At 46.4% G+C, this 26,059-nt stretch overlaps 1 long non-coding RNA gene across 1 annotated transcript in view; it reads right to left on the bottom strand.

Moving 5' to 3' along the window:
• Window positions 1–1,092: 1,092 nt before the first annotated feature.
• Window positions 1,093–26,059, bottom strand: part of LOC132022782 (uncharacterized) — a 37,567-nt gene continuing 12,600 nt past the window's right edge. Inside the window, exons 2-3 of the long non-coding RNA XR_009405710.1 lie at window positions 24,687–24,781; window positions 1,093–1,193 (exon numbers count right to left, since the gene is read on the bottom strand). This is a non-coding gene — a long non-coding RNA (uncharacterized LOC132022782). The remainder of the gene's footprint in view (window positions 1,194–24,686; window positions 24,782–26,059) is intronic.

Here is a 26,059-nt window from a genome sequence, read left to right as displayed (position 1 = left end):
CCTCAGCAATCAGAACACAAATGTGGCTGATAACTGGGTACTGCACCTGGTTTAGAACCAGGAACCATCCCCTTGCACAAGGAAGCGTGTGTTCAAGTCTCCATTGTCACTGAGGTGGAAGACGAGCCCAGTACCAATGTCAGCTTGTGAATTACCAAAAAGCGCTGTGTCGTTTCTGGCATAGAACTTGAAAGGAGCCCAAGCCATGGAACTGCACAGAGCAGAAGCCTTCCTTCCATTCCCGTCTGTCTGTTTACAGACACAGTGTCTCAACGCTGACGCCCACAAAAACAAAATGGTGTGAACACGATTCCTGCTGACACCTGCCTCTTTCAAATCCCAAGACTTATTCATAAATGCAGTCACGGGGAAAAACAGTCCCGCCTAGCACAGTAAGTGAAGTATCTCTCAGAGTGTCTTACCTTTTTAGGATTAATCATTCTTTATCACGAGCTATGACGTATTTATACCGTTCTGATCAATGGCATTCTACAAAGACCCGTAATGATAATTGAATTAAAAATAACTTGTTTTAAAATTTAAAGACTTGTAGTCAACGAAAATGTTTAAAATTTAAATTTCAAATCACGAAACTTTTTGTCACAGTCAGTGATGTATAATAGTCATTAATAAAGCACTTCTACGAATAAAAATATGATACATTAAGACCAGATTTCTGCCAGGGAAGTAAACTTCAGCAAAAAAAAAAAAAAAAAAAAAAAAAAAGGGAATTCTCACAATGGAAGTGAAGCTTGTACATGATTTTCTTTCAAATCCACAATGACAGATAGCAAACACAATGGTTTTGGGCTTCAATGGCACATACTTTGAAAGTGGTATAACAGCTCCTTTTTAAAATATCAATATTTACAGCATGCCACAAATTATATCCCTATATTAATTTTACTTATTTATTATATTTATTCATATGTACAACATATAAAATGTATGTAAAATAAATACATATTCTATTTCAATAATGTATAATACATACTTATATATTAACATAAGATATAATTTCTATAATTATATCCAAATACATGTTGAAACCTATGATAAAACATTTAGCCAAGAGCTTAAAGAATTGCGAGTGCAGACATGATTTTCAAAGCCGGAGGAGACGCAACGACGTGAATCCGCAGAATACAGCAGGGGTCAGACATCTTGCAGGGGTCTGGTCTACCCAATGTAATCTGGGAAACAAAGAGGGAAATGAGTTAAATCCCTACATGATGTCATGGGGCAGCTACATCCAGGACCCTACAACAAGGTGACAGTGAGGAAGACAGGTTGCTGTGGACCAAGATGATTACAGCAGCTGTTCCAGAGGAGCAGAGACTAACCCAGGCTTTGAGGGAGGGTTCAGGTTCACCTAGGTACATGGAGGAGACACATGGAAGTTTGGAAAAAGGCAATTGGTAGGCTTATGGCCCCGGATCTTCTCATCTGCGATCAGATCAACCTGTTGACACCAGCCCCTCTCCACCATAACCACCCCACTGCAACAGCAGCAACAACAGTATTACTTGTGTATTTGTTGAACACTATTTCTAGGTACTGTCTGAGATACGAAGACACGGGGACATTCGTGGTAGGATTCTGGCACCTATTCTTAGCCACAATCTCATGCTGCTTCTCTTCTGTCTGTCTGGGTATGATTCACGTAGCCATTCCTTCGTTTATTTCATTCAGCACCTAACTGTTGCGAGTGAACTGTGTGCTGTGTACTCTACATCTATGTGTCAAGATACCTGAACCGTGGGTAAGCTCTCCCTGCACTGATTGCCTTGGAGAATCTCACTCTGGTGTGGTTCAGTTCTCTGATGGAAGGACAACACCCCTTTCCAAGCCTTGGAGGAGAACCCTGCTTTCTCTGCTCTCCTTCCCCTGATTCCCCAGCCTCGGCGTCCAGTTTGAAATCCCACCTGTCCCAGCCAGTCTCTGAGGGCCCATCTTTCTCTGAACCCCAACGTTTCATACAGCCCATCCCACCACCTGCCCCCCAGCCCACAGAGCTTCACATTATGCTTCCGATCAGAGCATACACTAGGCCACCCCCGACCCTCTGAATCTCTCCAAGACTTCTGGATCAGTGGCCCTGCTAAGATGAGATTTGAGATTTCATCCAGCTATGCATTTCTCCCCAATGGACAGTACCTGAAACAAGAGAAAAATGTTTTTCTCATATAGATATGGATGATCTAGGGCCAGCACAGTAGCTCTGAGGACATCAAGGCCCCAGGGCCCTCTGTTGTGCTCCTCAGCCTACATCTTCTCACTCGTGAACCCAGGTCCTGCTCTGGGCTGGACCTCCAAGTCCCAGCAGAAGCAGGGCAGAGGGACGGAGGGAGGGAATGCTCTCTCTCTTTAAGATCATTCTCAGAACTGGAACACAGCACTGAGGCTTTTATTCCACGAACTAGAACTTCATGGCCACACCTCCCAGCAAGCCTGAATGGGAAATCTAGTTCTTATTCCCCATGATCATGTGCCAGGCAGAACATCTGGGCTTCCAAAAATAAAGGAAGCACAGATAGTGGAGAAGAGCCACCAAAGAGCCATAGCCTCTTTGCCTGACCTTGACCCATTTCTCCAGCCCAGCCTCCACCCTCCGGTCCCACAGATCTCAAGGACCAGGGCACAGTTTCTCTGTCTGTAACCTACCCCTCCTCCCACCCCCCCACCCCAGGAAAATTTTTATTATTAAGTAATATCAATTATCATTTCCCAGGGACATGTTCCTCTGACTCATAATGTTTAGCATTTGGGAACACATGTTCATAGATGGCTTTCCATTGATTTACAATACAATTCTCCCATTTTGAAGCAAAGAAATGTTTTCTGCTTATAGCCAACAATACTGAATGACACGCTTAAACATTTGTTAGGAGCATAGGTCTCATGTTCCATGTTCTTCCAGCAAAGAAAAAGGGAGACATGAAAACTTTGGTGGGGGGGGGGGGTTCTGTTTATTACCTCAACCCCAAGGTTGAGATGGTTTCACAGATTTGCTTTCCTATGTTCAGCCACATCAAATTGTACACATTAAGTATATGCATTTGTTTGTATATCAATGGCACCTCGACAAAGCTGCTTAATGATAAATAAATGAGAATCTTTTCCTGCTGGTTAGTTTGTTGGCCATCTGTGGAAGTGAGCAGGAGCCCCTGGGGAGTGGTTACACGGCAGCCAAGGGCTGTGCAGACATGGACAGGGTGTGCCCTTCCAATGGACCAGCACGTCTTCCGGGGCTCTCATTTCCTAGCACTGGAATCCCCTCCAGCTCTTTAACTGGAAAAGGAATTTGGTAAAGGGTATCGGGAGCCCACAGACCCTCTGGGAGGAGCACAGATCAGGCATCAGGTGCCATCCCATGGCGAAACGATAATTCCCCTAAAGGCAGAAAAGCAATGCCTTGGAGGCAACCAAAGAAATGTTGAATTTAAAGAAAAAACTATTTAAAGGAAATAAAAGGAGTCCAGTGGGTGGCCTCTGAGTTAGCTCAAATGTCACTCCTGGAGTCCACTTGGGGGTGCCAGGAAGCTCAAGGTATCCATGATCCCAAATGTTTAGTTAAAGAAATAGCTTCAGTATCCAAACTGCCCGACTGTTAGGTCAACCGTGCTTTTATTCTGATCACAAGTTCCTTCCAACTTTCTAAAGCTTGTTAAGCTGATCTGTAAGAAGGAGCCAAGAAATTATCATGACCTGGGGTTAGTATATTCCTTCAAGTCACCACATATCTTGTTTACTCTTAGCTTATGTACATTTTGCCTTCCAAGGAAAACTAACATGGGTTCCTTGGGGGCATTTTTTTTTTCCCTTTTCTCGACTGTGTTTAAATAAACTATTGATTTAGTTTTCAACGTAATTTAAGGGGTGACACAGCTCCAATTTGATAACTACCACCTTAATACATTCAGAGTAAACAAATTTTAGGGTTTCAATAGTTATTTTTGTCATCCGAATCGACTCCATGATGACTGGCCCCCAGGAGAGGACTGTGGAGGCTGTACAGTTATGAAGCTGAGGTGACATTAATGACTCAGAGACCAATGACCCAGAGAAAAATTGGTATCAAAGGCTGGAAAGGCTCTTTCCGGAGACGTGTGTTCTTCAAGTGTAAATTAACACTGGATTTCTTGGGGGCAAAGCCAAATGGGAATACGATTTTGAGAATGCAAAGGAATTGATTCTAATTAGGTCAAAAGTGTCTGTCAAGTGTCTTTGCAGAGTGGAGAGCGTTCATTGCAAAGAAAAGTAACACTCATCTTCAAAGAGGCACATTCTATCTCTAGGAGACATTGAGTTGCAAGTGACAGAAAACCACATCTATGTGATTTGCGCAAAGGGAAGGAAAGAAATTAGTGGCTCAAGCCAAGATAAGGCCAGTGATGAGCTGGCTCTGGGCATACTAAAACCAGGGACTTTGACTCTCTTTATCTGTCCGCGCTGGCATGGTTTCATTTGACTTGATAGTCAGGGAGATTCCCTCCCGGTGAGGAACCTCCAGTCTTTTGACTTTTACCTCCTTCTGTCCCAGGACCGTCTGCATTGGCCTCCCACGCAGGCCCAGGGTGAGCTCTGATTGGCTGTCACTGCAGTCACATGCTATTCCTCAGCCAATCGCCGTGGTGAGAAGTGCGCCATGCCTGGTTGGCCAGCCTGGGGTCCCATGGCCACCCCTGGAGCTGGCCCGACCCTGGCAGAGCCTCGGTCCCCCCAGCGAGCTCCCGCACGGAGACAGCTGCCCCCCCTCACGTCCACCAGATAGTTTGTCCTCCAGAGTCAGCCCAGAGCCCTCGTGCTCCTGGGCCTGTCTCGGTCATTGGTCCCCGGACCTCAATCCTCAGGACCTCTGCCCCCCACCACGGCCACCTGCCTCCTGCCCGAGCCTCTGCTTCCAGAACGCAGCTTCGGCCCAGACGCCTCCCTTTCTCCGCTCTTCCTCCGCTCCTGCCCCCCAGGAGTGTCCCGCGGGCCCTCTTTCCACCCCCACTCGCCCTCCTTTGTCCGTCCGTCCCTTGCGTCTGGGTCCCCCCGGCTCCTCGTGCACGTGTCCCCCCCGACGTCAGACGCCACAGGCCAGCTTGCGGCTGGGCCAGAACCGCGCGTGCAGCACAGCCTCGTCTCCTGCTCTGGGGAGGAAATGCCAAGCTGGCCCCCGCTCCATAAATCACGCTGCAGCCTCGGGCGGAAAGCAGTAAAGCTCTGACCCAATCAAAGACTTTATGGGAATGGAACAAAATGGTGACTCACATATATTGATGTATTGTGTATGTGTAATTACGGAATAAAATGGAAGGTTACTGTTTCAGCCGGCTCACAGATTTCTACCAGCGCTGAAAGGATCATCCCATGATGCTACTTAACGTGAAACCGACACAGCACACACAAATAAGGCTTTATATTTTCTAAGGGTAAATGACATCATCGTCATTATAGCTAACATTTTTTTGTTTACTGTCACATTTAATTCTCTTAACAATGCGGTGAGCAAAGCAGGGTGTCTGGGTTTGTCTCACAAACCAGGAAACGGAGATGAGGTGAAATTGACTGACTTGCCCACAGTCACAGGAAGTCAGTGGTGAAGTCAGGCATCCGGGAGAACTGAAGTTAGGGACAGTCACTTGGCTGACTCTGGCCAGAGACCTGGGAGAAGCATCGGTGTCACCTTGGGGTTGATGCCCAAAAGATCCAGGGCTGCTTTCTCTGGTTTTCTTCCCTTTTCTGAATTCTAGGCTGTAGAAGAACTACCATGATAGGCATGTAAGTGAGAGCACTGTGAGGTGGAGCCCTCCAACACCTTGAGATGGGCCCGGATTTGAGCAAGAAGTAAATGTGTTGCTGTAAAGCCACAGAGATTTGGGCTAGTAAACTAAGGCATTAACCCAAACAAACAAACTAAGGCTTTTTAGATATCTGTGTGTTCTTAATGGCTAGTGGCTAAGGGTTAAGACTTTATTTTACATCTAAAGAAATTTGGTTGTAAATCATTGTTTGAAAGGGTATACAGATTGATGATCATGGTTCTAATCTTTTAATTCTTGTGGTACTTTTTTAAGACAAAATACACAGCCATGATTCTGTAGATAGAAGTAGTTACTATAAGTTAATTTCTTGGTTGTTCATTTCAAAAATAGTATTCTTTTATTATCAAAGCCTCTTATAGTACTTACTCTGTGCCAAGCCCTATTCTAATGTTAGCTCCCTTAAACTTGACAGTAGCCCTCTGACTAAAGTAATACTATTTTCCCTGAAGTTTCCCATAGCTCATAAGTAGGGGAGCTGGATTGACCTCAGGTGGTCTGGTTCCAGACATGGACCTTTGACATCTGTGTTCTTAGTTCTGTCCCTACTGTGGGGACCTAGAGCAGGGTGTGGCGCAACAGACCTTCAGTAAACTTGTTGACTGTATGAGTGACCGATGAATGCACAAATGAGTTCCACTTCACAGACTCCCATTATTTATATTATTTCATTTGAAAACCACAGCAACTAATCACCAGATTAGTTTCTCCATGTCACAGGAAGGAAACAGCCTGGCAAAGTGAAGGTCAAGGTTACCCAGGCAGGAGATGCAGCAATGCTGTTCCACGCCTCAAAACGAAGAAAACAAAGAGAAGCTTCCTTTCCTCTCCTTCCGAGGGACAGGTGATTCTCCTCCTTCGTCTCCGGTGGCATCATCTTGGAGGTTTGCATTTTGAGCGTGCGTGGCCCTCTCTCCTGTCTTGGGGACTGCTCTCTGCTCTCCCTGCCATGTGAGAGATCACAGGGAGGCCTTGAACTGCCCCTTCCAGGGACCCTGCCTGCTTCAGAAACAGAATGTTCCTTCCAGAATAGCATCCTTGTCTTGGTCTGTTTGAGGCTGCCATCCCAGAAAATCCCAGACTAGGGGGCTTGAACAAAGGATAATTATTTTCTCTCAGTCCTGGAGGCTGAAGTCCAAAAGCAGGGTGTCAGCAGGGTGGGTTTCTTGTGACACCTCTCTTCTTGGTTTGTAGACAGCCAGTTCTTCTCTGTGCCCTCACGTGGTCTGTCTTCTGCGTGCACATTCCTGGTGTCCCCTCCTCTTCTTAGAAGGACATCAGTCCTATTGGATTATGCCCCCACACTTAGCACCTCATTGAAGCTTAATTACCTTCTAAAAGCCCTATCTTAAACACAGTCCCAGGGGTTAGGACTTCAACATATGAATTTGAGAGAGGACAGACTCCAGGCCATGATGAACTTTCAAGAAGTTCAAGCTGGAAGCCAGGGCTCAGCAGAGCCCTCAGCCCTTGCTGAGGAAGACCTTGACTCTTGTGACACAGAGGGACCAGAGAGGGCATGACTTTTGCTGCTGGCTTCCTGAGCAGAATTTATACCTGACTGTGCGTGCACTTGTGCCCTTCTGCAGTGGGGCATGGGTGGGGGAGGGGAGCTTCCTTCCTTTGTTATTCATCCCTCCCTCCCCCCCTCGTCCATCCCTCCATTCCTATTGCCTCTTCTTTTTCTCTTCCTCCAAACTTCCAGTTCTTTCAAGCCTCTGCGTTTCTACTACAAACACTGGTTTAAGCACAAGGGGTTGCAATGCTAAACAGAGGCAGCCCATGTACCCACGAGGGAGATGGAACATAAAAAGTGAACAAATAAATAAGACAATGTCAGATGGTGTCAAGTGCTTTGAAAGATATGGCAGTGAGTGTGACTGGGCAGAGCAGGAGCTATTTCAGGGAGCATTCTAGAGCAAGTGCGAGAGAACCAAGTACTGAGAAAGAGAGCCAGGCCAGAGAGAAGAACATTCCAGGCCGGTGGGGGGGGGGTACTGCTGTGCAAAGGCCCTGAGGTAGGAGTGATTGCACATGTGCAGTCATTGGCTAGGCAGCACATGACCTGTGAAGAATGGGGGAGGAGACAGAGGCAGGAGGGGGTGCGGCACGGTCTTGCTGTGGGTGCCCCATCCTGGGGGCTTCTTCTCCACCCTTCCTCTTACCTTCTCTCCCTCTTTGGGGGTTTCTTTGTGCCTCTCCTGTCTCTGTGACCTCCCCATCTCTTCTTGCACCTCTCTATGACTCTCTTCCTTGGTCTTCATCTGTCCACTTCCCTCTGGTCCTTTGAGCAGCACATATGAACACTCATGCAGGCTAGCACTCAGGAAGTGCCTAAGATGCTCACAGAAATGACCAAAGTCAACCCAGGCATCCCCTCGCACACAGACATCGGAGAAGTTCCCAGAGTGGCCAGTCCCTAGGAATGCACAGCCAGTCTGTCTTCTCAGGGAGCCCACAGCCTATTGGGGAGATTAATGTGCAAATAGAAATTATAGAGCCATGTGACCTGTGCCCAAACACAGGAATAAGGGATTCCTGGGAAGCCCCTGAGAAGGTCCTGAACTCTGTCAGAGATGTCAGCAGGCAGGTGGTGACATGTGACCTGGAGTGGAGAGTGACACTAGGAGTGGGGGTTCAGGAGTGAGGCAGCCTCATCCAAAAGGGGGCCTAGAGGTGTCACTGGTGAGTTCATCTCTCTGTGCCTCAGTTTTCTCTGTGCATCGCCTCTAAAATGGGAAGATTCTAACTCTGGTGCCCACCTATCAAAAAAGAGTTGCTATAAAAGTTGTCTTATGGAGGGCACCTGGGTGACTCAGTGGGTTAAAACGTCTGCCTTTGGCTCAGGTCATGGTCCCAGGGTCCTGGGATTGAGCACCGCATCAGACTCTCTGCTCAGTTGGGAGCCTGCTTCCTCCTCTCTCTCTGCTTACCTCTCTGCCTACTTGTGATGTCTGTCTGTCAAATAAATAAATAAAATCTTTAAAAAAAAAAAGTTGTCTTATGTATAGAAGAATGAAACTTAACCACTCTCTTGCACCATACACAAAAATACACTCAAAATGGATAGAATACCTCAACGTGAGGCAGGAATCTATCAAAATCCTAGAGGAGAACATAGCAATAACCTCTTCAACATCTGCCACAGCAACTTCTTTCAAGACATGTCTCCAAAGGCAAAGGAAACAAAAGCAAAACTGAACTTTTGGGACTTCATCAAAATCAAAAGCTTCTGTACAGCAAAGGAAACAGTCAGCAAAACAAACAGGCAACCCATGGAATGGGATATATTTGCAAATGACACTACAGACAAAGGGCTGATATCCAAGATCTATAAAGAACTCCTCAAACTCAACACTCAAAAAACAGATAATCATGTCAAGAAATGGGCAGAAGACATGAACAGACACTTCTCCAAAGAAGACATACAAATGGCTAACAGACACATGAAAAAATGTTCATCATCATTAGCCAGCCATCAGGGAGATTCAAACCAAAGCCACATTGAGATAGACCTTACACCAGTTAGAATGGCCAAAATTAACAAGACAGTAAGCAACAAGTGTTGGAGAGGCTGTGGAGAAAAGGGAACCCTCTTACACTGTTGGTGGGAATGCAATTTGGTGCAGCCACTTTGGAAAACAGCGTGGAGATTCCTTAAGAAATTAAAAATAGAGCTTCCCTATGACCCTGCAATTGCACTACTGGGTATTTACCACAAAGATACAGATGTAGTGAAATGAAGGGCCACCTGTACCCCAACGTTCATAGCAGCAATGGTCACAATCGCCAAACTGTGGAAAGAGCCAAGATGCCCTTCGATGGACGAATGGATAAAAAAAGATATGGTCCATAGATACTATGGAATATTATGCCTCCTTTAGAAAGGATGAATACCCAACTTTTGTATCAACATGGACAGGACTGGAGGAGATTATGCTGAGTGAAATAAGTCAAGCAGAAAGAGTCAATTATCATATGGTTTCACTTACTTGTGGAGCATAAGGAATAACATGGAGGACTTTAGGAGAAGGAAAGGAAAAGTGAATTTGGGGAAATCGGAGGGGGGAGATGAACCATAAGACACTGTGGACTCCAAGAAACTAACTGAGGGTTTTAGAGCAGTAGGGGTTTGGGTGAGCCTGGTGGTGGGTATTAAGGAGGGCACAGATTGCATGGAGCACTGGGTGTGGTGCATAAACAATGAATCTTGGAACATGGAAAATATAAAATAAAATTTTTTTTAAAATAAATTTAAAAAAAGTTGTCCTATGAACTAAATGCTTATATTCCCCTGAAATCCCTGCATTGAAGCCCTGCTCCCCAAAGTGATGGCAGTTGCAGTGGGACCTTTGGGAGGTGTTCGGTCTCAAAGGCAGAGCCCTGTGAATGAGCTCAGCACCCATACAAGAGACCCCAGGGAGCTTCCTAACCCCTTTCACTGAGTAAGGACCCAACAATCTAGGAAGGGGGACCTCCCTAGACACCCAATCTGCCAGCACCATCTTCTTGGCCTTCCCTGGCCCCCAAATGGTGAGAAATAAACATGGTGTTTATAAGCCCTCCGGTTCCGTGTTTCCTTCTAGTGGCCCAACAGACTAAGTCAGTTGCTTGAGGTAACACACATAAAAAACTTCAGCAGTGCCTGACACACAGGAAGTCCTCGATAAATTTTGCTCAGGGGAGAATAAATAAATAAAAGAATAAAAATATAGTACAAAATGTCTTCAAGCGAGGGGATAAAACTAGACTGAGACAAAACTCAGATATCTTTCCTTCAACAACCTCCATATAGAGATCATTCCGTCTGACAAATTCCAGCCCCCCTCCGGGGGTAAATGAAGAATCCCAGCCTCTGGCATCACCCAAAGTGTTTTATTTCACTTTCTTCCGGCCCCAGGCTGCAGAGTTCCGTGTGCGGCCTCCAGATCCTTATACCTGGGTTTGAAATTATAGACACTGGCTCTGCCACTAACTCTATAACCTGGGGCCAAATACTTCATTTCCCTGCCTCAGTTTCCTCACTGTGAAATGAGGACAGTCTTGCCCTGAGGCTTGAAGTAAAAAACCATAAGGTATTTAGACTGTGCCCGGAATATCCGTCCAATGGAATGTAATGGAATTGATTTCATATTTTAAAGGGCCTTGCAAAATGTAGGATCCCGTGCACAGGCGTGTTGTTGCTACTTTTTGTACCCGGTGCATGCGAGCTTGTGCAGGCGGGATGGTCAAAACCAAGCCACTCTTCCTGGCTGGTTTCCAGGTATTTGCACACAGTTATATTTGTGTAATCCAGGTTTCCCCATGAGATGACCCGCCAGACCCTTGCTTCTTCCTACTTCCCTAATGGGAAGTTCAATCTCTTCTGGGTTCCTAACTCCAGTTCATTTCCAGGTGCTTCCCTCTGTGCTGCGCGCCCCCACCTGCCCATGGCTGCACAGCACGCATGCGCCTTCACGCCCTGGAGCTGCCCGCAGAGACAGGGCCGGGAGTGCCTCCTCCATCCTCCCAGGGCGGTTCTCTGCAAAACACCATGTCCACGCGGAGCGCTGGTACAGCGGTAGAGGCGTTACAAAGCCCTCATTTATTCACTCGGCCCATCATGGATTCGTTAATTCCTTCAGCAAATATCTATGATGCCAGTTATGTGCCAGGCACCGTTCTAGGTGCGAGGTCATGGGGCCTGCCCTACGTAAGGGAAAAAAAAATTGCTTGTTTCTTTTGGAAAATGTTTATTTTGTATCATGAGGAGCATCTGTGGCTCCAAAATTTTGTTCACGGGAGGGTCTTAGAAGCAGCGAATTTTTTGTGGAAGGGGGAACAATGGAAACCTTGATGGTTTCTGCAGGTCCTGATCGCCCCTCCTTAGGAAAGGGCAGAAAGCTTCTTCCTGTCCCCTCGAAGCTCAGTGGTGCCGGGGGAGGCACTCTAGACAATTGCTGTGCACGGAAGAGGCATCACAGGTCACATCACAGAAGCATTTCCCCCAAGTGCAGCCACATTAGGGCTCTCTGTCCTGCACGGTGATGGTGACAGCGGGTGCTGTGAGGTCTGCCCCGCCGGATGGGAGCCGCCTGGACAGCTGAGCCTAGGACTCCACCCTTGAGGTCACCTCCATTCTACATGAGAAAGAAAAATAAATCCTGGTATGTTCAACAATGGCCATTTGGGGGTTATTCTACTGAAGCACATCCCAGCCGTTCCTGACTGATGCGCAGCTAGGGGCGAGAGGAGAGGAAGCTTGGGATACTGGCTGGAGGCCGTTGGCAGAGCCTCACACCGGCTGCCTGGAGCGTATGTCCTGCATAAATCCTAGTAAAATGCTTCCTAGAGACCTTACTTGACTTCGTGTATATTCTTCTTAGCATTATATTATGTGGGATGGCATTGAGCGCACACTGATGGATATTACCAGATGATTCCTTTCCAAACCATTCCCTGGAACCACGATTAATTAAAAAATAATAAATAATAATAAAATAATGAAACACTTTCCCCTTTAAATGAAAGAATATTAAATATTAATTAATGGACTCAGGAATGCAAGTGTTTAAGGGTTTCTCAAGGGCTAACTCTTATTGCGACTTAATTAAGGAGCTGGGCTGAGAAGCGCCAGGCTATTTAACAGAGGTTGACAGGGCCTGGGTGACTCTGGCTGCACAGAGACGCGGCCTGTATTAGTCTTCCTCGCTTCTATGAAAGCAAAGTAGGTTTGTGTTCCACGTGGGGACAAATCCATTTGTCACTGTGAAACCTCTAAGGACAGGGATGTCCATTTCAAACCTAATTTGCAGCCATCTCTTCATGGTGGTGGTCTGGGACTGGAATTCATCGGCCTGGCCCAGGCTTTGTTCGGTTCCTCTATGCAAATATGTAGTGTCTGCAGTGAAATTTCCATAACACGCTAACAATTTGTTTTCCCTGAGATCTCCTCTATTTGTCACAGGCTTGGACCCAGGCCCATAAAGATATGTCACTCTTGCCCCTTTTATAATGGTTTTATGCAAATAATATCCAAGCCTTGGTTCTATGGTGATGATTTGCAGGAGAAAGAATCCTGGAGGACAGAAGACAACAGAGGAGAGAGACGGGGAGGAGTAGGGGGGGGGGGGGGGGGGGGGGCTAGGGTTGGGGAGGGGAGTGATGGAGAGATGGGGTCTTAGAGGGCATGGAAGGAGAATGGAAGGGAAGTGTGAGGCCTCCATGAGCAAACAAAAATTTATCTAATACTCCACCCCATGGCGGGATGGTGATGGAGATGTTGCTGCTGAGTACCTCCCAGCGTTGTTGTGAGGGACAAAGGACATCATGAAAAATACCGTGGAAAGAGCCCAGGGTGCCCTCCCCAATATTCACTATTCCTGTGTGAGCTCAGAGAGAGAAGCCAGGCCAGCTAGTGAGGGAACGGAGGATTTTTAAATTGAAGCCAGCTTACTCCTGGGGGCACATTTCCCAAGAGGACATGGGCACAGAAAGTCAGACTCGGTAGGCTAGTGTTCCCACTACTGACCTACTTGAGAACAGGCAGGATCTTCCCCCATCCAGAGCCTTCCCACAGTGCCTTGCTTGGAGCTCTGCAAACCTCCTACACGTGAAAAAAAGGGGCAGCTTCCCATACTGGGGTCTGGGACAAGTGCCCTCTAATTAAGACTCCCTGATTCCCTCCACCCACGTCCCTATGATATGCATTCCGTGGAAAATGTTGTTGGATGTCTCGTAATTATTTATCCAAATTTACTATAGGTTTATGTTGTTCTCATCAGGTGGGTGTTACTAATCATTCCAATAAGAACTCAATCCAGGTGGAATGTTGAACATGCTTAATTTATAAGTAAGGCAATTGATAGGAAAAGAATATATTGAAATAAAGTATTGGGGCAAGTGGAAGAGATAGTTCCAAGGAGAAACAGGGGATGATACACATTATTAATGGTTAAGAAAACTCAATATATTTTTTTTAAAGGACAGTGGATATTACAGAGAGATCATATTTAGCTTTTACTGGACTTAAAAGAATGGTGCGACACTTTTATTGCAAAATATCAACATTTACACCACTCTGTCATTTACACAACTTTGTCATGTTCGTCCTTTGCATTTGACTCAATTTTTTCCCCAGAAGAGCTGTTTGCTGAGAACACAATTCCTTTAAACCTCTCCTCTTGTGCCTTCCTTCCATGACTGGCTTTTCCTTTCAGGGCTCATTTTTCACAAAGAATATGCATTTGTATTAATTCATGAGAATGAGACCATGTGGATGAGAGTGAAGCCTGGGTCTTTGTGGGCGTCAAGATCCCGGGTGGAGAATGGGCTGGCCTCTCCCAGGAGCTAGGAGGCCCGCGCCCACCAGCAGCTCTGCCGAACGAGAGGGGGATTATGGCCTCACAAGCTGCAACATCACTGCCCCTCCTGGGATGTGGTGGTTTTGAGGGCTGATCTCCGAATATCTCCTGTTTCCACCCAGACTCTTCCCCGCCTCCTTGGAAGGTGGGTACAGTCGTGTGACTAACTTCTACCCTGACATGGGGGAGGAAGTGACTGCGTCCCGCTTTGGGCAAATCTTTTCTAAGCCACTCTCCCTTAAGCCATGGGATCTTCTTCCTCCGTGAGCCCGGGTCCCAGTGTTCGCAAGACATAGCTGGCCCTGAGGCGGAAATGCAGCCTTTGCCAGAATGAACTACCTCCTCTTGGGAACCACTGAGATCTGGGTCATGTTTGTTACCGCAGTGGAACTTCCCTGTCCTGGTTGCACTCAAGAGTCGTCTCGCAAAATTAGAAACTCCAGATGTGAAGTCTGGGAAGCACCCTTGTTTTCTCTCCATGTCTGTAACGGCTTCTTTTTCATCTCCAAAACCCGCAGGCTTTGATCAAGTCAAATCTGTGTACCTGGGTTTTTTTGGAATAAATGTTACAAACTGGAAAAAAAAAAAAATTGCATTTCTCCTCTGCCTTGCCTTCAGCAAGGACCCAGAAATTCATTACTGTGATGGTTCATTTTATGGGGCAACTTGACTAGTCAGGGAGTGTCCAGATATTTAATTAAATGTTATTTCTGAGTGTGCCTTTGAGTGTTTCCGGATGAGATTAGCATTTGAATCAGTGGATGGAGGAAAGCAGATTGATTGCAAATGTGGATGGACATCGTCTAACCCCAGGGAGGGCCTGAGTAGAACAAAAAGGTGGAAGAAGGGAGAGTTTGTTGTTTGTGCCTGTTTGAGCTTGGACATCAGTCTTCTCCTGCCCCTGGACTGGGACTTGCACCATTGGCCCCCCTGGTTCTCAGGCTTTTGGACTCAGACTAGACTTTCACCACCAGCTTTCCTGGGCCTCCAGCTTGCTGACAGCAGATCATGGGACTTCTCAGTCTCCATAACCATGTGGGTCAATTCCTTACAATAAATTGTACACACACGCACGCATGCTGCCATCTCCCACTAGTTCTGTGTATCTGGAGAGCCCTGACCAATGCAACACCCCCACGGGCTCTTGCTGCTTCTCGTGGATATTTCAATATTGCGTCGGCAATGACTTCTTTATTCCTGCCTTCTCTGACCTTTGTGACATTGCTTGAAAATCCCATTTCCTGCTCTGACCCAGGGTCAGGGGGTCTCATCAATAAGCAGGCCTGGTGTCCATCAAAGCTCTCTATTAAATAAGAATGTAAACATGAAGGTCATTCCAACAGAAACACTATGTGCAGCTAATGGAGACCAGAGAAAGTGATTCATTAGCCCAGAAAACTCGGGGAAACTGATTAGTGAGTCAAAAGGACATGACCTGTTATTCCACGAAAGCACACACAGACTCAGACGCCGGCCTGGATGCGCTGGTTCACTTGATGAATGGCCAGCCCTGAAGGCTGGTGGGAACCTTTGCTCCTTTAAGTCAACCGAACAGCCCATTTACACATCTTTTTGAAATCTCCATTTTAGACAATGAGTTTCTGGCTCAATGGTGGTAAACTAACTGAAAATCTCACTTTGGGACTAGAAAGCTATCTTCCTACCATCATATAAATGTTTCCCCATCTATCTGGGGTCTTGACCGATCAGGGACCCAACATTAAAAAAGTTGAGGGAAACCAGACCACCCGATCCAGCATCAAATTCCTGAACGATGTCAGTGCCACTGCGGGGACCCTTTGGCCATGCATCATCACATTCCGAAGGTTCTAGTTTTAAATCATTCTCATTTTCTCCACTGTTGGACTAATTAAAGCTATCCTAAGCTATGTGCATGCTGTCTTAAAGGGACAGGACACCTTCTGGCAGAGTGAAGGGAGACCATGATAGCTTGATGACTTCTCACAGAACCAGCTAAATCTGGAGACTGATAGTAACCAGCTAACCTGTGTAACATCTGAGACCTTCCACAAATCCGTCACCTTCCTCCCCAACAGCCATGTGTCTGTAATCCTACCTGACTGCTCCTTCCAGGCTGAGACACTAAATACTCTTTTTTAAATTCAAACATCATATAACTCAAAGATTTTATCAGTCAGGACTCCTCGTTGCGCACAATAACAACAACAAAGAACCTCAATTAAATAGCTTTGAATTAAAGGAATCTATGCGATCAGGTAACTACGAAGCACAAGGAGTACTTAGTCTTGGGCACAACTGGATCCTGCGGTTCAGATGATGTCACCAGGTCCTGACTAGGGTCCCCTGGTCTCTGGGCTCCTCCTTCCCCTCTCAGGTTCACCCCTAGAATCTCCTGTCCTTGACTGCAGGACAGACAAGAGTCTGCCACGTCCCCGGAAGCCACTACAGCCGCCTCATGGCATCTCATTGGTCCCGAGTGCGTCACATGCCGATCCCTGCACCAATCACAGTTGCCAGGAAAGGAAACCCAGATGAGCCTGTTCCACGCTACATCGAGGGCTGGTCAAACCATGTAGGCAAGAGCATGGGCGTGGGGGGGGGGGGGGTGGGGGGAGTGTTCCCAGGGGTTTGGTTACCAAAAGTACAATGGATTCTGATTAGCCCAAAAAATTAATATATATTACAAAAACCATATTCATTAACTAAACACACAAGAAACTAAACGCACAGAAACAAGGTTTTACTATCCTTCTGTCTGAAGGTGAACCCCATGGACGTCTTCACAGAGTTGACTTCTCAGATTAGGTACCTGTGACCTTGGAAAGAGAAATCCCCTACTGTTGGGACACGGAACAGGAAAGTTTGGACTATAAAAAGGAAGAAAAAGGTCTCAAGATACAGTCCTGACCGAGACAGCACGGCGCTAAGCAATGGTGGCGACCAGCAAGAAAGGAAGGAGAGGTTTAGACAGGGATCATCACTATCAATTACAATGTAATGGCAAGGAGAACTACCACTGGCAAAGGGCTTCTTCTGTGCCACCAGTGCAGTCACTCGACAGATATTACCACATTCACATCTCACGATTCTCTGAGGGTCTGCTATTTTTACCTCCATGTTATAGGGAAGACAACGGAGACACAGGGGGCTTAAGTAAATAACCCAAAGTCACAGCAACTAGCGGTGACATTGAGACTTGAAACTAGGCCCTCTGCACCAAGTTCACATACTCGAAAAAAAACACATAGTGAAGAATAGCCCAGAACCAGAGAAACAGAACAGCGCTGCTGGAAGAGGATGCTGAACTCCTTAGATCAAATCCTCTTACTCTAGGTGGGGAAACGGAGGCCTCCATACTTTGGCTGCTCTACTACCCTGGAGTGTTCCGGAGATCTCTTCTCTCTATAGTAGTGTGTGGCAGGAAATGCAAACCAAACTTGTTTCAGCAAGAAGAGAGTTTGTTAGCTTCCCAAACTAAACATCGAAGTGTTGTGCTGGTTTCAGGCATGGCTAGATTCTGAACTCAAGGACAACAAGGCTCGGTTTCCCTGGTGCTTTGGCGCTCTCGGCCGCTGTGTTTGCTTCCTTCTCAGGTTCTGGGTGGCGAGGGTTGTGCGGCCCCTCCTGCCCCTTCCTCTGAGTTCAACTCAGCAGAAAAGAGCTAGGAGTACCCAGGTAAAGTCCTGAGACTCATTCCGATTGGGTCACCTTAGGTCACGTGCTCACCCTTGATGAAACACTGTGGCCAGGGCGCACCACGCAATGATTGGCTTAGCTCTAGAAATGCTGTGTGTTGATTGGCTTAGCCCTGACAAAAAAACGCTACACGCGATTGGCTTAGTTCTCGGTCTTGGGCTTCTCGGACTTCCCAGATCAAATGGATTGAAGGAGCTGGAGGGAACAGTCTCCAAAGGAAAGTGGAAGGGAGGGGTGCAGGGTGGGTGGTATAAGAAGGTTCTGTTTTCCAAAACACTGAGAGAGAGAGATGCAGGAGTTTAAAAACAACTATTCACAATGCCCAGTCTCCTATGTAAGAAAAGTTCGATTCTTTTCTAATATTATTTGGAAGCAATCAAAATACATATAACCCACAGTGACCTCCTCCAGAAAGTCATCTGTATCTTTCAGACTCATCTGTTTGTGTTTGGAAAAAATGGATTTGAAATCACTGACCTATTGTTTATGGGGTCTGTTGAGGCAGCAGTGACCGCTGAGTTCACGTGTTGGCATGCATTTATGAAACACCTTTTCTGCCTTAGAAGATGGGACTGTTCCTTCTCCTCAGTCCCTGGGACATGCCGGAACACAGAATAATCCTTCAATGGAAACTGAGTGTGGTACAAGACCTCTGCAGAAGAAGGAATTGAGACACGCCCTAGATAGACCTTGCCTTCTCCAGGGAAAATGTCCACATAAGGGAGCTTTCTCAGTGTGATGATCTGTGATCCCTCATGAGAATTCAGTTCAAGCTTTTATAGGGGCCCCTCCAAGGGTGAAGAATACATCTTCCATGTCAACACAGTGCCTAGTTCAACACCCATGCTGGATAAATGGGAGTTGATGGCTGGGAATGAATTTTCCTACTTTGGGATTAGCTACCTAACAAAGGGGTCATGCCCAACCCCCTCTTCAAGATCGAATTGTTCAAGGTAGGGCTGGGTACACGGTGGGAGGAAGACACCCTCCACCTTTGGTATATTCCCCGGATGGCTGTTATCAGTCAGGGATCTTTGGCTGCGGCCCACAGACACTGTTCCAGCCAGCTTAAGCAAAGAAAGGAGTTCCTGGAAGGAAGTGGGTTAGCTCAAAAAAGGAAGCTAAAAGGCGAGCATTGAGTCATGTCTGAGGTTCCACAAAGAGGAAATAAAGATGATTTTTTCAGAACAGCACAGCGAGTCTAGTCATTTTCAGACTGCATTTTCCCCTTCAGATTCTATCACCTATCACCTGACCCAGCTAGGATCATATCCCCACTCTGGCTTGTGGGGACAGGAAGGCCATCTTCATCAAATAGTCCCACCAGGGCTACACCTAATGGGGAAGGGTCTCTCTCCAAAAGAAAATCCAGAGGTTTTACCAAAAGTGGGGATGGCCCAAAAGGTCAAACACGATGGCCTGCCTGTCCTCTGGGTCCCTACCTCCATTCTACCTCTTCCTTTATTTGCCCAGAAAAGCAAGTTCCTTTCTCTCCCCGATAAATACCTGAGTGAGTCTTGGGCAAATGCCCAGGGACCAGCTGTTCATTGCAGCTTTGTCTGTGATAGTGAAACACATAGCGTCTGCTTGACTATCCATCGACTGAAGACAACAGCACAGGGACAGAGATGAAAATAAACGAGAAAAAATAGGTATCAACAAGAGTCCAGCTCAAAAGACATTATAGTAAATAAAACTAAGTAGATTGCAAAATACAAACAATAATAGCATTTATACCAAGTAACATACATAAAATTTGGGAGTATAAACAAATTATTAAAAGTATAAATCCCATGGATTTCCCTCCCTCTCCCCAAGAAGTAGCCACTCCCCTAATTTTGTTAGTAATAGGAAGGTTCAAGTGCACTTCTGAGGTCAGATTTCTGATCATAGAGCAGTGAGTACCCAGAGGCTTTGTGACCTAACAATTTTCCAGATGTATAAAATAATGCTTTTAAAAAACCTCAGGCTGCAAGTGTACAACCCCTGGCTAGGGCATTGTCTGCTTTGCTCTGAGATGATTTCTGTCCCCTGCGTCTGCGTGTCTTTCTTAGATACCCCTGACTGTGAACAGCTTCGCTCATTCCACCAGCAGCCGACTCACCCCTGCTCCCCTTCTCAGGATCCCTGTGGTTATTTGTGCTGTGGGCTGGGGACTGAAGATGCCCTCCCCGCCACAGCCCCTGGGTTGCATTGTAATTTGTCTATTGATCGTCAGTCAGAATTCAGGAAGGAGCTGCAGGCACGGCCGTCTCCCCACGGGGACCTGGACATCATCCAGCCACACAGAACAAGAGATCAATGGCCAGATCCCGTCTGTGCAGGAGGACACAGGAGCTCTGATGCTCACAGAGAGAACTGCATTAGGACCCGGTGTCCCTGCCCTATCTCTATCTCGGGGCCAGAGTGGCAGAACCCTGAGTTCCCCTCACGTCCTACAGGCTGAGGGTTCCATTCACACAGATTTCTGCCCTCGAGGCTCTCTCCCAGCTGGGATGGCTGAGCCTGCCCCGTAGCCAGGGGATTCTCTGGACAGCCATGTGGGTCTGTCTCTGGGGGTGCAGCAGAGCTCAGAATTGGGGAACCGGGAGGGAAGAGAAAGGCTAGTAGACACCACACAAGCTCCCATCCTCCCGGCGTCTCCTGGAGCCATACACGGATCTATACTAAGAGGAGAGAGAAGGGGAGAGAGAATGAATGCCACCTCCTATCGCGGAGCATTCCTGGTTGTGTTGGGGCTGGCCTGACCGATAAAAGATTCTGAAGACTTTAAGTCTAGAATGGCTGTTAATAACCAGAAGCTCCTGCAGTACTTAACAGAACAAAGACACCTACCCCCAGGCAGAAGTGGAAGATCAATTGCAATGTTGGGAAAGGTTTATACAGCCTCTGAGTCAACAAGAAAAACTCCAGTGAAAATCAAAGTGTCAATATATGTGTTGAATATTCCCTTGGAGCTCTGCTCTATATTAAATGAATCTGAAGTGAGAAAATATATTCACTCAACTGTGCTTGGATATCAGTAACCACATATCTGATTAACACAAACTTAAGGAAGCATATTTATTGTCCCCTGTGACAGAAGTGATGATTGATTTAGCTTAACTACATTTGTCTTTTTGCTCTGCCCCATCGGCAGGCTTGGCTTGGTTCTTAAGCACATCTCCTCATGATCGCAGAATGGCTGCTTCTGTGCTAGCCATCTTGTCCTCAACCAATTCTTTTCAAAGCCAGGAAATAAAAGAGTTTCTTCTTGTGCGTCCATTTTATTGAAGATGAAAACCTTCCTAGAAAGTTCTTCAGACCCCAGAATAAATGAACTCTCCTGTTACATTAGTCAGACTTGTGTCCCATGGACACCGTTGGCGACAGTGGAGGCTGGACAAGATGTTCCTGGCCTGCAGTTCGCTAAAGTGGGAGGAGCGCCATGCTCCTCCCAACAGGGAAACTGAGGCTAAAGCTGGGTAGGTGATGCTTCACTCCCACCCCTGAAAGGCAGGGAAGACCTATAGTTCCATCTCCTTTCACAAGGGCTGTGTGGATATTTGGGCAGGACAATTCTTTACTGCGAGGGTTTGTCTCTTCCATGGAAAGTCATACGGTAGCGTTCTGATCCCACACACTAAATGGGAGAAAGGACATCAGCCATCAATCATTGTGACACTCCAGAACTCCCCTATAAACATCCAAATGCTCTCTGATGCACTCTGCCCTCAGTCTGTACCAAGGATTCTTAAAATGTGTGAACTGTGTCTCCAGGATTCAGAGACAATGGCCAGGGTGGGTGCGGGGGCAGGACTCATCCCCAGGGAACTCTTGTTTCTGGTTTATTTCACAAATTGAGTTTTTATAATGGGTTTTTCTTTGATGAAAATGTTTACACCTAGAAATAGTTGTGAAGGACTACATGAATCTAGAGCAGAGTCATGTGACCAGTGAATTCGAAACTGCCTTTTACAAAGTAAGAAGAATTGGTCAACATGGTTATTTTACTGAGCAAATATTCTGATTAAATTTGTGATGGTTGGTGGAATAAATTTGGGCTGGTTGATAGGCTGCATTTTCTTTTATTTGCCACTTTTAGGAGGCCTCCGTCTCCCAGATTCATCCCTCATTCACACCAGAGATGGGTCTTAGAAACCTGTGTGTGCTGACCTCAACGTTATAGAAAACTGAAACATTTCAGGCAAAGGAATTCTGGCTGCCTAGCCAAATTGGTTTTGTTTTGGGGTTTGTGTTTGTTTGTTTGTTTGTTTTCTTTCCTTCTTCTTCCTTTAATTCCTAAATTTATGGAATGCTGTAGAGAGTGGAGAGCTCAGGGTTGCACTGTTTCTTTCTTCCTTGAAAATAGGAAAAATAAAACTTGGCTAGAGTTGAGTGCCTCTTAATCCCCAATAGAAATCTGACATTTTCATTTCGCTTTTTCTGCCTCTCGAATCTTCACGTAGCCTGAGGTGGGGGTGGGGTCCACGCAGCAGAGTATTACAGTAATCCCACCAGATAATAACCAAGGCATGCCTGAGGGTTTCGGGGAGACTGAAAGGTCCCAAGCCCATCCCTTTTCCAAAGTGATGAAAAGTTGATCTGGGCAGGGTACCAAGTGTCACTTATCAGATTCCAAGTGGCATTGTCCTTGGCGCCTGGCCCTACCGGGGGGGGGGGGGGGGGGCGGCGTTTGTAGAGGGTAGGCTCCATCACCCAAGCAGGAGGGGTGACCCAGCACCAGGCTCTGGGGGATTTAGGATCCCTGGCGCAGTTCCTGGCTGGGATGGCTATTTGGTTCTGGCAAGGACCAGGGCTCCATGGAGATGAGGAAACAGACAAAATGACTCATCTTGGCTCCGAGCCCAGAATATGTATGCTAATGCCTTCGTGCAGACAAAAATAAGATTATAGAGATAGTGAGTGCACAAAAATGCCCAACCTCAAATAATACCTCCCTTTAGTCCATCAACACGGAGACGCAACAATTTGCTGAGATCCAGAGTCAAAGAGAAAATCATCACATGAGTAAAGTTGTCTATGAAGTCAGTTTTCCCCTCCGCACACCCCACACTCCTCTGGACCGACGTTGCCAGGGCTCACCAATATCCCCGCCTCCCCACTTCTTCTCCACCCACTGGAGGCTCCGACTCCCAGACCCGCCTCGGGACACGTGACCGCTCCCGGCCAATGAAATCCTAGAGAAAGTGACAAGCGCCTTGTCCCAGCAGAATCTGGAAGAGCAGGATTGTGATTTGCTCTGCTCCCTTCTTGTGCCACAGGGGCGCTCACGGGGCTGTGTATGAGATGGCGCAGCCTCCATCCGACTGAGCTACTGAGTGACTGAGATCAGAGCCCCCCAAAGAGCCCACCTTAAACGCACCGTGGGAGTGAGAAGACTTGTGTTGTGTTAAGCCAATGGAGAGTTCAGTGTTGTTGCTGCAACATCTCCTCGCCCAGCCTGATTACTACGCCCAGTATCTTCCCCCACCATCCCCTATAGATGGGTACATTGAAAGTCCATGAATCCCTCTAAACTTCGGTTCAAAAGATGATTGCTGTTCAACTTTCCTCCAGGCAAAAAAAAAAAAAAAAAAAAATTAGAAGTGTCACAGAGGTGATAACTGCTGACTTGGGCAAATCAGTAGTACTTCCCCAATATTGAATCTGATGCACAGGAAAGAAGCATTTAGAAGTGCTGGCATCAGGGATGGACACTTTAATGGCTGTGTCAAAAGAGAGCTAAATTGGGTCACCTAGGTGGCTCAGTTGTTAAGTGTCTGCCTTTGGCTCAGGTCATGATCCCAGGGCCCCGGGATGGGAAGCCTGCTTCTCCTCCCACTCCCCCAGCTTGTGTTCCCTCTCCCACTGTGTCTCTCTTTCAAAGAGAGAAAGAGACCTAAATTTAGCAATAGTGTCTAGTAACAGGTAGGAATGAACCAGTGAGGCTTGGATGCATGGCGCCATGTGGGGGATTATCTGAGCTCCATAGCTGTCACCCACGCTGCAACTGTATTTCATCTTAAATCCATTAAGAAGCGGGAGGAGAAAACATAGAGAAAACATGTTCTACATGGAGGCTGGTCAACATGTTTTAACCACAACTGTAGAAATCAAAAGAACTCCCATTGCTTTTGTTCTCATAACGAATGAGCTATAAAGAGATGTGAGAGTTGGTGAACTGTAAGGATAAACCACCCAAACTGACTTTATTCTATTAAAAAACAACAACACCAACACTTGGCTCAGTGTAGAAGACGTGTTGATTTTGCTCCCTCCCAACCACACGCACTCACACTATTTTTAGTAACAAAACATTCCCCATATATTTTCCAGTCGCAAGTCACAACAAGTGAAAACACATGTCCGTGCAAACATGTGGACATCAGCGTTCATGGGGTTATTCATATGAATCAAGCAGTGGGAAAGATCCCAATAGGAGTGGGGGGGGTTACAGAAACACACCCAAATTGCCATGTGTCCATATCATGGAATACTATTCAGCAATTAAAAGGGGGGAGGCTGTTGATGCATACCTTGGAGGGATCTCACAGAATTCTGCTAAGGAAGAAGAGTTTGGCTTAAAAAGTCACATGCACGATTCACAGACCTGTACCCCCGGGGCTAATAATACAATATATGTTTATAAAAGAATCTTAAAAATTTAATTTAAAAAAAATGAAAAAAAAGTCACATGACATAGAATGCCATTTATAGGACATTCTTGTGATGGAAGCTCCAGAGTTTGGAGATCAGACCTATGGTTGCCAGCAGCTGGGGGGATGGAAGAAGGGTGGACAACAAAGGGGCCACACAAAGAGATTTCCAGGCTGATGAGCCCGTATTGTATCCTGAGGATGGCAAGGATACTCACTTTACTTCCTGATGTGATAGCGTGTACATTTCTTCTTTTGCAAAGTGGCTCCTCCTTTGAACTGAAATGACAGATATTTTCTGCTCCTTTTCCATCTGCACAGAAAACATCATATTATAATGCATTGTTTTCATTTTGCCATAATAACAAATCTTTCTTTGAATCAATAACAAGAAAGCTCATCTCAGGAGTAATTTCCTGATCATCAAATTTTTGAATCTATATATTTTTAATTTGCCAACCCCTGCTGGCACGCCAGGTGGCGGGTATGCTAATCCCCGGAGATTTCACTGTGACTCTTCTAAGACTGATGCAAGTCGAACTTCAGATAACCTTCAATCGCATGCACTTGTTAAGAAGCATCATAGAATCCGGAAGTCAAAGAACTGGAGGGAATTTTAAGAATAATTAGAGTTGAGATACTGCTTAAATCACAGGGTAAAAGTTTAGAGGCTTTGTTAACAAAGTAAGCTGTTGGCAATGCAAAGCTTCACTCAGTCCTATGAAAAACTCCAGCTCTTCTAGAACTCATCCAGGAGAGTGAGCTTCCTGTCCCTCTCCCCAGCTATCTTTGATCTGGCACCTCTGATGTCCTCACTCCCCAATTATTTAGTTTGGATCAGGCATGGGTCTGAATTGCAAACAGCAGAATCCACTCCAGCTAACATAGGGGAAGCAAAACTTCCTTCTACCCTCTTTAGATTCTGTGGCCGGGCCTGAGAATTAAGCTGACCTAAGACAGATTAGCAAGGGAGAGCTTACACATTTTATTTAATATTTTTACATGCACATGGGAGTCTTCAAAAAAAAATAATAATTACAGTCAAGACTCTAAGACGCCACTGGGCCCCATAGCTTATACCCCTTTTTAAACAAAGAATGATAAATAGTAAGGCTGTGACAAGACAAAGTGGCTTGGACTAGGGGCAATGAATTGTGGGACAGTGACTAGGAGGTATATCGGGAAAACTAATGGAAGATGTAGGCTATGTTAGTAGGTTTGTTTGGACAGATCAATTTCGGCATTGACTCCCAGTCTCTGGCGATAAGAACGCTCTTCTCCCTGCAGGGAGGCCCATCTTTCTCATGGGAAATTTTATGACCTGCTTTTAGGCAGAAATGGGCAGTCGGAGAGCCCTTCCTGTCTCTGTGCTTTCTCAAATGCCTTCATCTCAGAATCCTCAATAGGTCAAAGTGATGTATTAAGAGACGGCGTATTTCGAACCCCTTTCCTTGTTTAGGCCAGAAAGGAATTTATTTAGTGGCTGCCAGGATCTCCCCAAAGCCAGAGAATCAAACTCGGAGGAAGTAACCAGGAACAAGGCACGCTCCTTGACCTTGGCGTTGGGCATGGAGCCTGCGGTTCATGTCAT

This window comes from Mustela nigripes, chromosome 7, assembly GCF_022355385.1.
Source record: "Mustela nigripes isolate SB6536 chromosome 7, MUSNIG.SB6536, whole genome shotgun sequence".
Lineage (NCBI taxonomy): Eukaryota > Metazoa > Chordata > Mammalia > Carnivora > Mustelidae > Mustela > Mustela nigripes.
The sequence above is the reverse complement of the archived record's forward strand: the minus strand, read 5'-3'. Positions and strand labels throughout refer to the sequence as shown.